Source organism: Neomonachus schauinslandi, chromosome 5 (genome assembly GCF_002201575.2).
Source record: "Neomonachus schauinslandi chromosome 5, ASM220157v2, whole genome shotgun sequence".
NCBI classification, from domain to species: domain Eukaryota; kingdom Metazoa; phylum Chordata; class Mammalia; order Carnivora; family Phocidae; genus Neomonachus; species Neomonachus schauinslandi.
The window spans coordinates 22,666,735-22,677,603 of NC_058407.1; the positions used below are offsets into that span (position 1 = coordinate 22,666,735).

The following is a 10,869-nucleotide window of genomic DNA, read 5'->3' on the forward strand; positions in this document are numbered from 1 at the left end:
ATATGGATTTAGTTCAGTGTTGAAGAATTTTAATACAATATTAAATTACTTGACCTGAACAGTTCCTTGTATATATTTTGCCTATTCACTGTTGATATGTATGTAGTAAATGGAGAGTAAAAATAACACTGAAATATGGTACCAAAAGGTAATTGTATAGGAGCAAAGTAAATAGTAGCTTTGCTGAAACAGAAACATATGTGTAAATATGCTTGGGCTTCCAGTTATAAATTTTGTAATTTTTGTCATTATTTATATCCTATTAAAAAAAGCACACAAAATAAAATGGAAATTGTACAGCCACCGGTGCTTGGCATCATTCTGTGAGCACCTTCCCACTTCCATTTAGGAAAAAACCAAAGGCCCAGCCTCCTCAGCATCTATAGCTAAAGGACTTTTTTAATTGGCAAATTGAGAAAATTTACTCATTTCTAAGTTCAACCAGTCTGAGAAAGATACATGGGCCTTTTATTAAAGCTTAAGTTTCAGCCAAAAAATTTCCAATGTCTTTAAATATTACAGTAGGCTACAAGGAGAAATTCCCAAACAAATTTCTAAAAGAGCAAGGACCACCCAAATAGATCATTTGTCTGGGACAATACAAATAGCTTGTTTGGAAAAACATCTACACGTTTGTGTCAGGTTGGGCTGCTAAATGAAATATCAGACTGTGTGGCTTAAACAACAAATCTATTTCTCACAGTTCTGAGGGCTGGAAAGTCCAAGATCAAGATGCTGGCAGATCAAGGTTTCTCTCTGAGAGCTCTTCTCTTGGTTTGTAGGCATCTACCATCTTGCTGTGTGGTCATATGACCTCTTTGTGTGTGTATGTGTGTGCATGAGCATGCATGCACAGAGAGTGGGAGAGCAGCAAGCTTTCTGGTGTCTCTTCTTATAAGGGCACTAATCCCATTCTGAGGGCCCCACCATCATGACCCCATCTAACCTAATTATCTCCCAAAGGCCTATCTCCAAATACCATCACATTGGAGGATTAAGCTTCAACATATGAATTTTGGTAGGGGTTAAAACATTACATAACAACATCAATCCTTCCATTTTTCTAAAATACATGTGCCAGCTGCAAGTCAAGTGATATAGGGCCATGTTAGAGATACTGGAAAGATCAACGTTTCACATTCCATATCCTGTGACTTTCAGGAGATCTCCCCAGCACTGCTGGATCTAAGTCTGTTACTCTTTGAAACACACACCAAAACAAACAGGGTGCTACCAGCCTGACATGCGCAGACACACAGCTTTGAAAACATAAAACCAACCTGAGAGCGGACCACATCCACAGAGGCAGAAAGGGCACGCTTCCTGAAGAAAGGTTTGGGCTGGGATTTTAGATGGTAATGCTTCAACTGGGCTAATTAGGCCCCTTTCTATCTTTGGTAACCACCAAGAGGTCAGCAGTCCTCTTCTCTCTGTGGATCAAATGCTTATTTGTATCAGTTATAGTCCCAGAATGAAGCAGATGGCACATTCCAATTGGGATATTTTAAGAGTTTAATAAATAGAATACTTACATAGGTGTTGGCAGCATGTAGGGAAACAGACGGGTGGAACAGTGTCCCTGGGATGGTAATTGCCTGAGGGAGAATGGGAAAGGAGAAGGCTGTGTGGAGGGGGCTGCCAGACAGGCGGAGGGACATGGCCAGCTGTAGCGGCCCTCAGGGAGGGAGCCAGGGATTAAAATACCCTGATCTCACTCTCCACCCCACATTACCTGAACCCACTGAAAGCCAGAGGACAAGGAGCCCATTGATATGGTCTACACAGGGCAGGGAAGAGGTAGGAGAGGTCTGAGGGGCAAATAGAAGAGAGTCAGCCCACATAATGAAGAAGGGATATGCAGCTGATTTCTTGAAGGGGAAGTCTGACACATTAGTAACTGCAGTATCCATGGGGGATGGGGATCCTTGAATGCTAATATTATTCCAAAAAAGCACTTTAATTCAATTACTCTATTTTTTTCTTACATTATATTCTATGATAAGTTTGGGTGAATGAACCCTATGAAAATTATGCCCAGTTAATTCATTAATAAGTCATGGCAGTGGTTTCTCTCAGGACATACCAGATTTTCTGTTAGATATTGGGGTATAGAATACTTGGATATGATGGGCTAGAAAACAGGCTTAGATAATGAACACATGGATAAATTCTCAAAAATAAAAATTCACACTTGGACCCCAAGTAACATTGCTCCTAAGCTACTTCTGAAAAGAAAGGAAAATGTGATAAGTGGGCTAGCCTCCAGAGTTCATTCTTCTCCCACAGAACTGGAATATAATGACCATGTTCAGAAGTCCATATGGAATAAAGCCTTTTTTTAAGACATTAAGTTTTTCAGTTCTCTTTTTATATAAGGTATTCACTATGTTTCTTAGCAAAATCAAGCAATCTGACAGTAATAAACACATTTTCTTAAAATCTAATTGGGGAACCAGCCAACACAGGCCAGCAAGGCCTACCTGCACTGAGGCTGCATCAACCTGCCCCCTACTCCATTCCTGTCCCTCCTACACCTAGCCCACCCCACGCCCATTTACTGCTGTCTGTGCAAATGTACAAATGAACCCAGCATCTGGTGCCCCAGCAACAGAGTCCTGCTTCCCACAGAAACCAGCTCCAAAGCAGGCAGAGAATTACCTTAGGCTCGTTGCCCAATCACTATCCTGCATACTGTGGAATTCCATTAGTACCCATGAGCCAGGTCTTATTTTTGTGGGGGAATTAACCCGAAGAACTTGGTACAGACCTAGGAATACCAATTCCACTTAACTGTTTCCTCTCTCCATCCCAGGTCAGTCTACTCACTGAGAACTTGCTCTGTGTTCATCGTGGCACCATTCTATTTAGAATTGCTAATGCAAAGATGATCACTCCTGAGCCAACACATTGCACACTGTGTATAACTCATAAAGAATTACAGCTACAAATTATTTATCATCGAAATAGTTTTTGTTTTACTCTCTAAAACCCCAGAGATCTAGGTTTGTAAAAGCTGCATAGGCATTTAACTTTCCAAGAGTAGTTAATGACCAAGGATGTAGACTTACGTCAGACTGAAACAGAGAATCTGCACTGAACAGCTCCATTAGGGTCACCCCAACAGCTGAGGTTTTTTCAGGGGTTCAGACAGCTGAGGAACATGCATGTCACAGAACAGACTTCACAAGCACAGCAGAGCTAATGCGCATCTTCCAAGTCCTGCCATTTAGGAAACATCTAAGTTATGTGTCAGAGGACAGTACAAGCAAGCTGAGATGGAGTTGTTCTTACTCACGACATGGTAATAAAAGCTGTTCAAAGCAATCCATATTCAATACTCAATTGTCCTCTGGATGTCTCAGTGCCTCAATCAAGCATCCCAACAGCTGCTCCCTGAGGAGCCTGCAGCTCGCCCTCTTACTGCCTCTCCTCAATAAGACATGTGAGAAGGGAAGTCAAGACGCCTCCAAGTAAGAAGCAACATCAGCTGTTTTCTGACATTTGAGAGGCTGATTTCTCTCCACTTATCAAAAGTGCAGGCTCAGTTTTCTGAGAGAAAAACAAAAACAAAAACAAAAACCCCAATGTGCTAAGTGTTGAGTCAAGGGAGACTGGGAAGAAAGGCACAGGAAATTGAGGAATACCATTTGAGCAGGCCATTTCTGGGGTGTGTGTCTGGGTAGAGAGGTGGAAAGTTGCAAACTCATATGGCTCCAGAGCCACACAGGTGACATGAGTGAGAAGGGCTGTGATGATCCACAGAGCACCTGCTTCATCTCAGGGGGCACGTGCTACTTAACTTTCAGCTGACTGTTGCCAGGCAGAAATGAAGACCCTGGGTCAACAGATTTTCTAAGAAATCAGTATTTATGCAAAATCACCAGTTTTCAAATGCTGGCAACAAATTCAGCATTTAAGTGTGGGCCAAATAAAACTCATCTGTGGGCTGGGCGTGATCCATGCATCACTTCTTTGTGACTTTCTGAGATTCCACCAAGCTTCAACAGCCTCACAGCTAGCTAGATGTCCAGTTACTTATCAGAGGAGGAACAGTGTGTTTGTGGCTAGAGTGAGGGGGTGGAGGAAGCAGAGATGCAGAGTCACTGACATTTGTTGGACTGCTCTTAGACACCAGGTTGGTTATTTAGTATCAGAAACTGAATTTAGGGACTAGTAGCAAAGACCAGAAATAACAGTGTCTTAAACAGGGAAGGGTTGAATTTTTTCTCATGTAACATGAACTTCAGAAATATTACAGGGCTGGAATGGGAGGTCTACAAGCTCCTTCTACATTCCTATTCTGTCATCCTTAGCATATGGCATCTGTAAGGTCACCTCATGGTCAAAAAATGGCTGCTGGAGCATTATCCAGCACATCCACATTCCAGACAATAAAAAGAATGATAATGACCTAAGGTCTCCTGCCTCCCAACTGAGTAAGGCAATCTTTTAGGAGCTGTCCTGGAAGCTTCAAGCCACAACTCTTTGCCACCCCTACATAGGCAGCTGGACAATGTAGCTGTTGATTTTAGCTGAGCACAATGCAGCCTCCTAAAAATTTAGGAGTTGTCAGTGAGGAAAAGGGAGTCTGCCATGATGGGAATAATCATGGCACTAGGTAAAAAGTGAAAGCAAGTACACACCAGTGAGACACCTGGATAGAGAAAGCCGCGACCAGAGGAGGAATTGATGGTAATAACCCTAAAAGCGTTGCTCTATAAATTAGCCATCAAATCCAAGCAGGAAAGATCCTCACATCTGTGTTAATACAACAGGCATGCCAAACGTCTGTGCTACCCAGCAACACTCCTGAGGCTGTCATGACGGAGCAGGTACTGGAGCACACTGTAGAAGCAGTCATCAAAGTGTAGCTGGCAGCTAGACAGAAGAACTGGCAATGGCCTGGCCATCAAGGGTGACAGAACAACCTCCACAGCACTCTGGAATCACCTGGGGAACTTTAAAATAATACAGATGCCCGGGTCCCATCTCCAGAGATTCTGAATTAATTGGCCCGGGATGAGGTCCGGGTTTAGGGAGGTTTTTAAGTTTCCCAGATAATTTTGGGGCAACAAAGTGTAAGAAGCTTTACCCCTGAATGGATGAGGACCCCTCCTGATTCTCTGAGAAGTTGGGCAGCACATATAAGTCTCCATACCAGGGGCTCCCTGGGAAGCAGGTCCTTGAGATTAAAACATTTGCTGAAGGTCACACAGCTAGGACGTTAGTGCAGCCAGGATTTGAATTTGGATGCACTTGACAGCCAAAGCCCGAGTTCTACCATACTCCCAAGTGCCAGCCCAAGCAGTAAGCCCAAGGCCTTTTCTCCATTCTCAATCCCAATCCTCCATTACTCATGGGTGCATGCATATCCCAAAGAGAGGAAAGTTTCAGACGGCTCAAAAGAAAGCAGATGACAGCTTTCCTGCTGAACAAAGTCTGACTCCTGGGAGCTAAGAGCCAAGAAGATAGATCTACCATAAGGTAGAAAAGGATGCCCGGAGAAAGCAAAAGTCACAGGTTCCCACTTTGTAAACCATGGAAACATGGGCAGCAAAGGAATGGAAGTTTATAACGGAAACAAAAGATAATAATGCGTATCAGATGCTTGACATCTTTCAAGCCTCATAAAAAACTGCAATCAAGTGTTGTGGTCCCTATTTGACAAACAAGGAAACTGAGGCTCTGTGAGGTTACACCATTTCAAATGGAAGGAAAAGGAGAAAAGGATATGAAATCAGGTGGCAGAAGAAGGCACGTGGATCCATCAACCCCAGGGCTGCCGCCAATCTCAAATGAACCCCCTAAGAGTTTCAAAGGAGAAATAAGCATCTCCAGGGGGCAGGCCCTAAGGCTGCCACCTTCCCTGCTCAATGCTTGAATCATCTGAGACTTGAGACAGGCTGGCTAGTAGATGTTTTGGGTAGTAGCCAAGTGCTGGCAAACCCAAAACATCCCCCAACCTCTGCCATCCATTTGGCTATCAGAATGGACCGTGCTGCTTTTTTCAAAGAGCAATCCCTACAGGCACAGAGATGGGCTAACCAGAATACCAAAAGTAGAAGCTCTTCAAGAGCAGGGACCACCTCTGACAGCTCAGGACTTAGGATCAGTCGTGACACATGATGTGAATGAATGAAATGAATAATGAATTAAAGTGCGTAACTGAAATGATGCTCTTGGATCCTCTCACCCAGGGCCTTTAGTGAGGCAGCCAACTGCATGGACCAAAACCCCAGCTCCACCACTTTGCTGTGGGGCTCTGGTGACTTAACCTCTCTGTACCAGTTTCCACATCTAGACAACAGAGATAATACCTTGCAGCCTTGTGAGGATTCAATTAAATAACTAAAAACTAATAGCTCCTCCTTCCTTCTCCTAAAAAGGATTTGTTACATCTCAGAAAGTTATTTGACAGAGTGGGGCAAATAAACACAAGGTGAGGGGTTTAGAATCGCTGCTAATTGAAGATGAATCAGAGATGAGAAACATAGATCTCCAAAATCTTCCCCAGCTGCTGAAACCCAAGCCTTGACCCCTAGACTGGTGTTCATCTGCCATAAACCCAGGAGGATTCCACTTCCAATTGAAACTGACATTCAACTTGTAGCCCAATGGGTCTGGTCTCTCTATAAAGAAAAGAAAATCAGATTTGGACTGTGGCACTGGCTTTCTCACCGATTAACTGCCTGGGGTTTAGTTCTTCCTCTCTAAGCTAGGACTGCAAAGTCTGCAAATCCACTCAAGTACTGTGAAGACAGAATAAGGACTGGGCAGTCCCGAGTGGGGAGGCAATGAAGATTTGAATGGATGGTGAGAAGGTGAGCTCCCGCTCCTCACAAGAGCCACCTTGTACTAAGCAGGAGGCTTCATTCAGCTACTGGGTGTTTTCCAGTTTGATCAGTTGCTCAGAACCACCCCACCCAAACTTGGGCCTGGCATGCTCTCTAGTTACTTGCTCTAGCCCTGGGTGATGGGAAATTACAGAGGCACATTTTTTTTTTTTAATGTTAGAAATTTCTTTATTCTTACTTATTTTTATTAAGCACCAGCTTAATACTGCAGAAAATTTCAAATCACCCACTTTTCCCTCCCTCACCCAAATTCTTGATAAAGAGCTCTTCAAGTGAAGACATGCTCTCTTCTCTCTTCTGTATAAAACTTTATCAAATAAAGGCAAATAACTGTGTACATCTTGCTGTAAAATGCTGCCCACGGCTGTGGAAAGTGTCTGCTCAGGCTCCTTTCACTGCCCAGGTCCTGAAAGACTCTTGTTCATGAACTGCCTCTTCACAAAGCAAGTCCACCACTTGCTAGGTTTATCATTCTGAGGGTCAAAAACTTTCTCACAAAGTCTCAGTCCAGCCTCTTGTCTCAGCTGCTGAGACATCTTCCTGTTTGTTTGCAGGTTTGGCATAAATTGCATTAAGTGGAAAACCAGGCTCTCCAGGAATGGGAAAATTAGTGATTCCCAGCGTATACATTTCTTTTTCACCTTGGCTTTTGGAATTGCACTTCTGGAGTTTCTTTAGACACTCAGAAATGTAGAGTTATATATATATCAAGGTTCTATCAGCTTCATTCTTAATCTCATAGTTTTTGAAGAAGACATTGGCCTTAAAATAATAGATGGCTTCATCCACAATATCTGTATCTTTTGTCTCTCTAGGGGCAGGTCCTTTGAACTGACTTCTGATAGGCAACAGTGCCATGTTTCCAATGAGTTTGGTGTCAGGGTCCATGAGAGAAGAGTGGTAAGCCGGCATCTTGGCGGCGCTGGTGTTTCAAGATAGACGAGGAGGTTGGGCCAGAGGCACATTTTCTGTTCGCTTCTCTGTGATAAGCAGTATTCCCAGTTCTGAAGGCCTGACCTCATAAATGAATTTACAATGAACACCAGCAGCTCATTTTCCTGAATCATAATTTAAATGAAAATTTCCCAAGTTTTGGTCTTCTTACATCATCTGACTCAGAAATAATACGCTGTTGATGCCAAATAACTTCAAAGACATGGTCTCTGATGAGTCCCACGTTTGATGCACATTTTTCTGCCCCTTCCCCGTGAATATACACAACTACACAATAATTCTATGGTTAAACTCACAGCAGCTGATATTCTAATTCAGGCATTTAATAACTGTATAGTATCTCTATAGTTTTAAGGGGAGGGGTTATGAGCAAGGAAATCTATTCAAGGGACAATCTTCAGAGACCAAGAATTATTCGAAAATCATTTCCTCCTCTAAAGGTCGGTAAGTAAATTATAATAACATAATGTTGAATAATAGATTGCCATACTTGCCAACTTAAACACTTTAGGGACATGTTTATTCATGAATTTCATTTCATATAATCTAGAAGCAAATCTTTTTATTCAAGTGAAGTTTTACCTTCCTCTAATGATGCTTCACAGTAAAATGCCAAACTAAAAAGAAAGATAAAGAAAATGCTGGTGACGTGCTACTTCTTAATTAGCCTATTGATATCCTAGTGCAGAGGGAGAACAGAGAATGCGCTATGGGCATGCAAGCATACATACAAGAATTTCAGTCATTCAACAGATATTTATTGAGACTCCAACTGGAGCCAGCCTTATGTTAGACTGTGGTGTAAAAGACATAGACCTGGCTTCAGGGAGCTTCCGATCTAATGAGGGACTCCAGTAAGTAAACAATACAGGGCGCTGAAAGTCATGGCAGAGAAAAGAGGGCACTATGAGCGGACTGGGCAGACCTTCAGCAGAAGGGTTATCTCAAAGAATATATGAAGGATAAAAAGGAATCAGGGGAAAAAATTAGGCAGGAGATGGGCAGTATAGAAGACAGAACAGCATATACAAAGACACAGAAGCAAGAGAGCACACAGCAGGTCCAGGGTTTTAAAGAGAAATGACAAGATTAAGATGAGCACTTTGGAAAGATTAAGCAGAGGGACACAACTGGTGGCAGAGACAGCAGTCAGAGAACTGTTGCCAGGCCAAAGATGACGGGACCCGAATTACACCAAGGAATGTTCACTGAGCACTTTCTCGGCCCAAGCACTGAGGTAAGTACTTCATGAGCATTATCTTATTAAATCTTTACAACAACCATGAGAAGAACGGATACCCATTTTACAGATAACAATTGCTGATATTTTCTTGTTTTCTTACTATCTACTGTTCTCTCCCAACAACTAAAATGTATTTATGTATTGCCCTGGCTGCTACTTAAAATAGTGCTTGGCACTATGCAGATATGCAAGCCATTTGGGAAAGACAGGCAGGTGGCTGAACAAACAAACCAATAAAGAAATTTTGCCCAAAATCACATCGAGTTAAGAGACCCACGCCCACTGCATTCGCTATAACTTACCACACCACGCTGCACTTCTTATTCTTTGTGGTCCTTCTCAGTCTCCCGTGCTGCTTCCTCATCTCACCAAGCTGAGACTGCCCTGGACTCTGGCTTAGGACTCCAACCTTGTCTATCAACACCTGTTTCACTGCTGATCTCCTCTGATCCTGTGGTTTAAATACATTTAATTCACTAATGATTCTCAGATATTTATCTCCATCGCAGATTTTTCCCATGAACTCCAGACCCTTTTATCCAACCACCTACTCAACATCCCCACTTGGATGTCTAGTGGCCATCTCAAACTTACTATGTCCAAAACCCTGCTCCTTTCATAACCATCTTCATCTCAGTTAATGGCAACTCTAATCTTCCAGGAGCTCAAGCCAAAGAGGCCAAAACCTTGGTATCATTCTTAACTTGTCACTCTCACAACCTTTATCTAATCCACCTGCAAATCCTACTTACTCTTATCATTAAAATATATCCAGAATCCGGGGCGCCTGGGTGACTCAGTCAGTTAAGCGTCTGCCTTCGGCTCAGGTCATGATCCCAGGGTCCTGGGATCGAGCCCCACATCAGGCTCCCTGCTCCGCAGGAAGCCTGCTTCTCCCTCTCCTCCCAGCTTGTGCTCTCTCTCGCTAGCTCTGTCACTATCTGTCTCTCTCAAATAAATAAATAAAATCTAAAATATATATATATACATATATGTATACACATATATATATATACACACATATATATATCCAGAATCCAACTGTCACAACCCCTACTGCTGCCATCCTAATCTGGCTGCCTTCATTTTGCCCAGATTATTACAAAAGCTTCTTACTGGTACCCCTGCTTCCCCCCTTGCCTGTCCCCCTTTTCAACTGATTTTCAATATCCCACTGCCAGAGGAACCAATTAAAGCTTAAGTCAGATCACTCCACTGCCCAAACTCCTCCAGTATCTCCTATCTCAGAGTAAAAGTCCATACAGTAGCCTAGGAGGCCCTGCATGATGATGCACCTCTTGTCAACATTCCCCCCCCACCCCCACCCACCTCCAGCCACACCCCAGCCTCCTTGCCAGCTCTGTAACAGAGCAACCCACCCACTGTCCCATCTTGGCGCTCACTGCGCTCTCCCTTGGGAATCTCTCCAGATACCTGGACGACTCACTCCCTCACCTTTCAGGTCTGTACTCAAGTGTCACCTTCTCAGTGAGCAACTCCATCTAAAACTGTAAACGCTTCTCCCCTCACCTCCCCACTTAAATATACCAACTAATATGCTATAGATTCTACTTACTTATTTTCTGCCTCTCCTTGGCCCTAAACTGCAGTAGGAAAAAGACTGTTTGGCTCACTTTTCTATCCCCAATTCCTACAAAAATGACAGGCACATGGTAGATCTCAATAAATATTTACTGAATGAAAGAATAAATAAATGAATTCTCTTCTTTACAGGTTCTTCATCATGCCAGTCACACCAGGTAGCAATCATCAGAGAGAAACTGAGGAAAAAAAATTTTGATAAAATCGAATTAGACA

The 10,869-nt window shown here is 43.0% G+C and overlaps 1 pseudogene; it reads right to left on the reverse strand.

Moving 5' to 3' along the window:
- Positions 1-7,006: 7,006 nt before the first annotated feature.
- Positions 7,007-7,801, reverse strand: LOC110578035 (annotated as a pseudogene).
- Between the last annotated feature and the right edge of the window lie 3,068 nt (positions 7,802-10,869).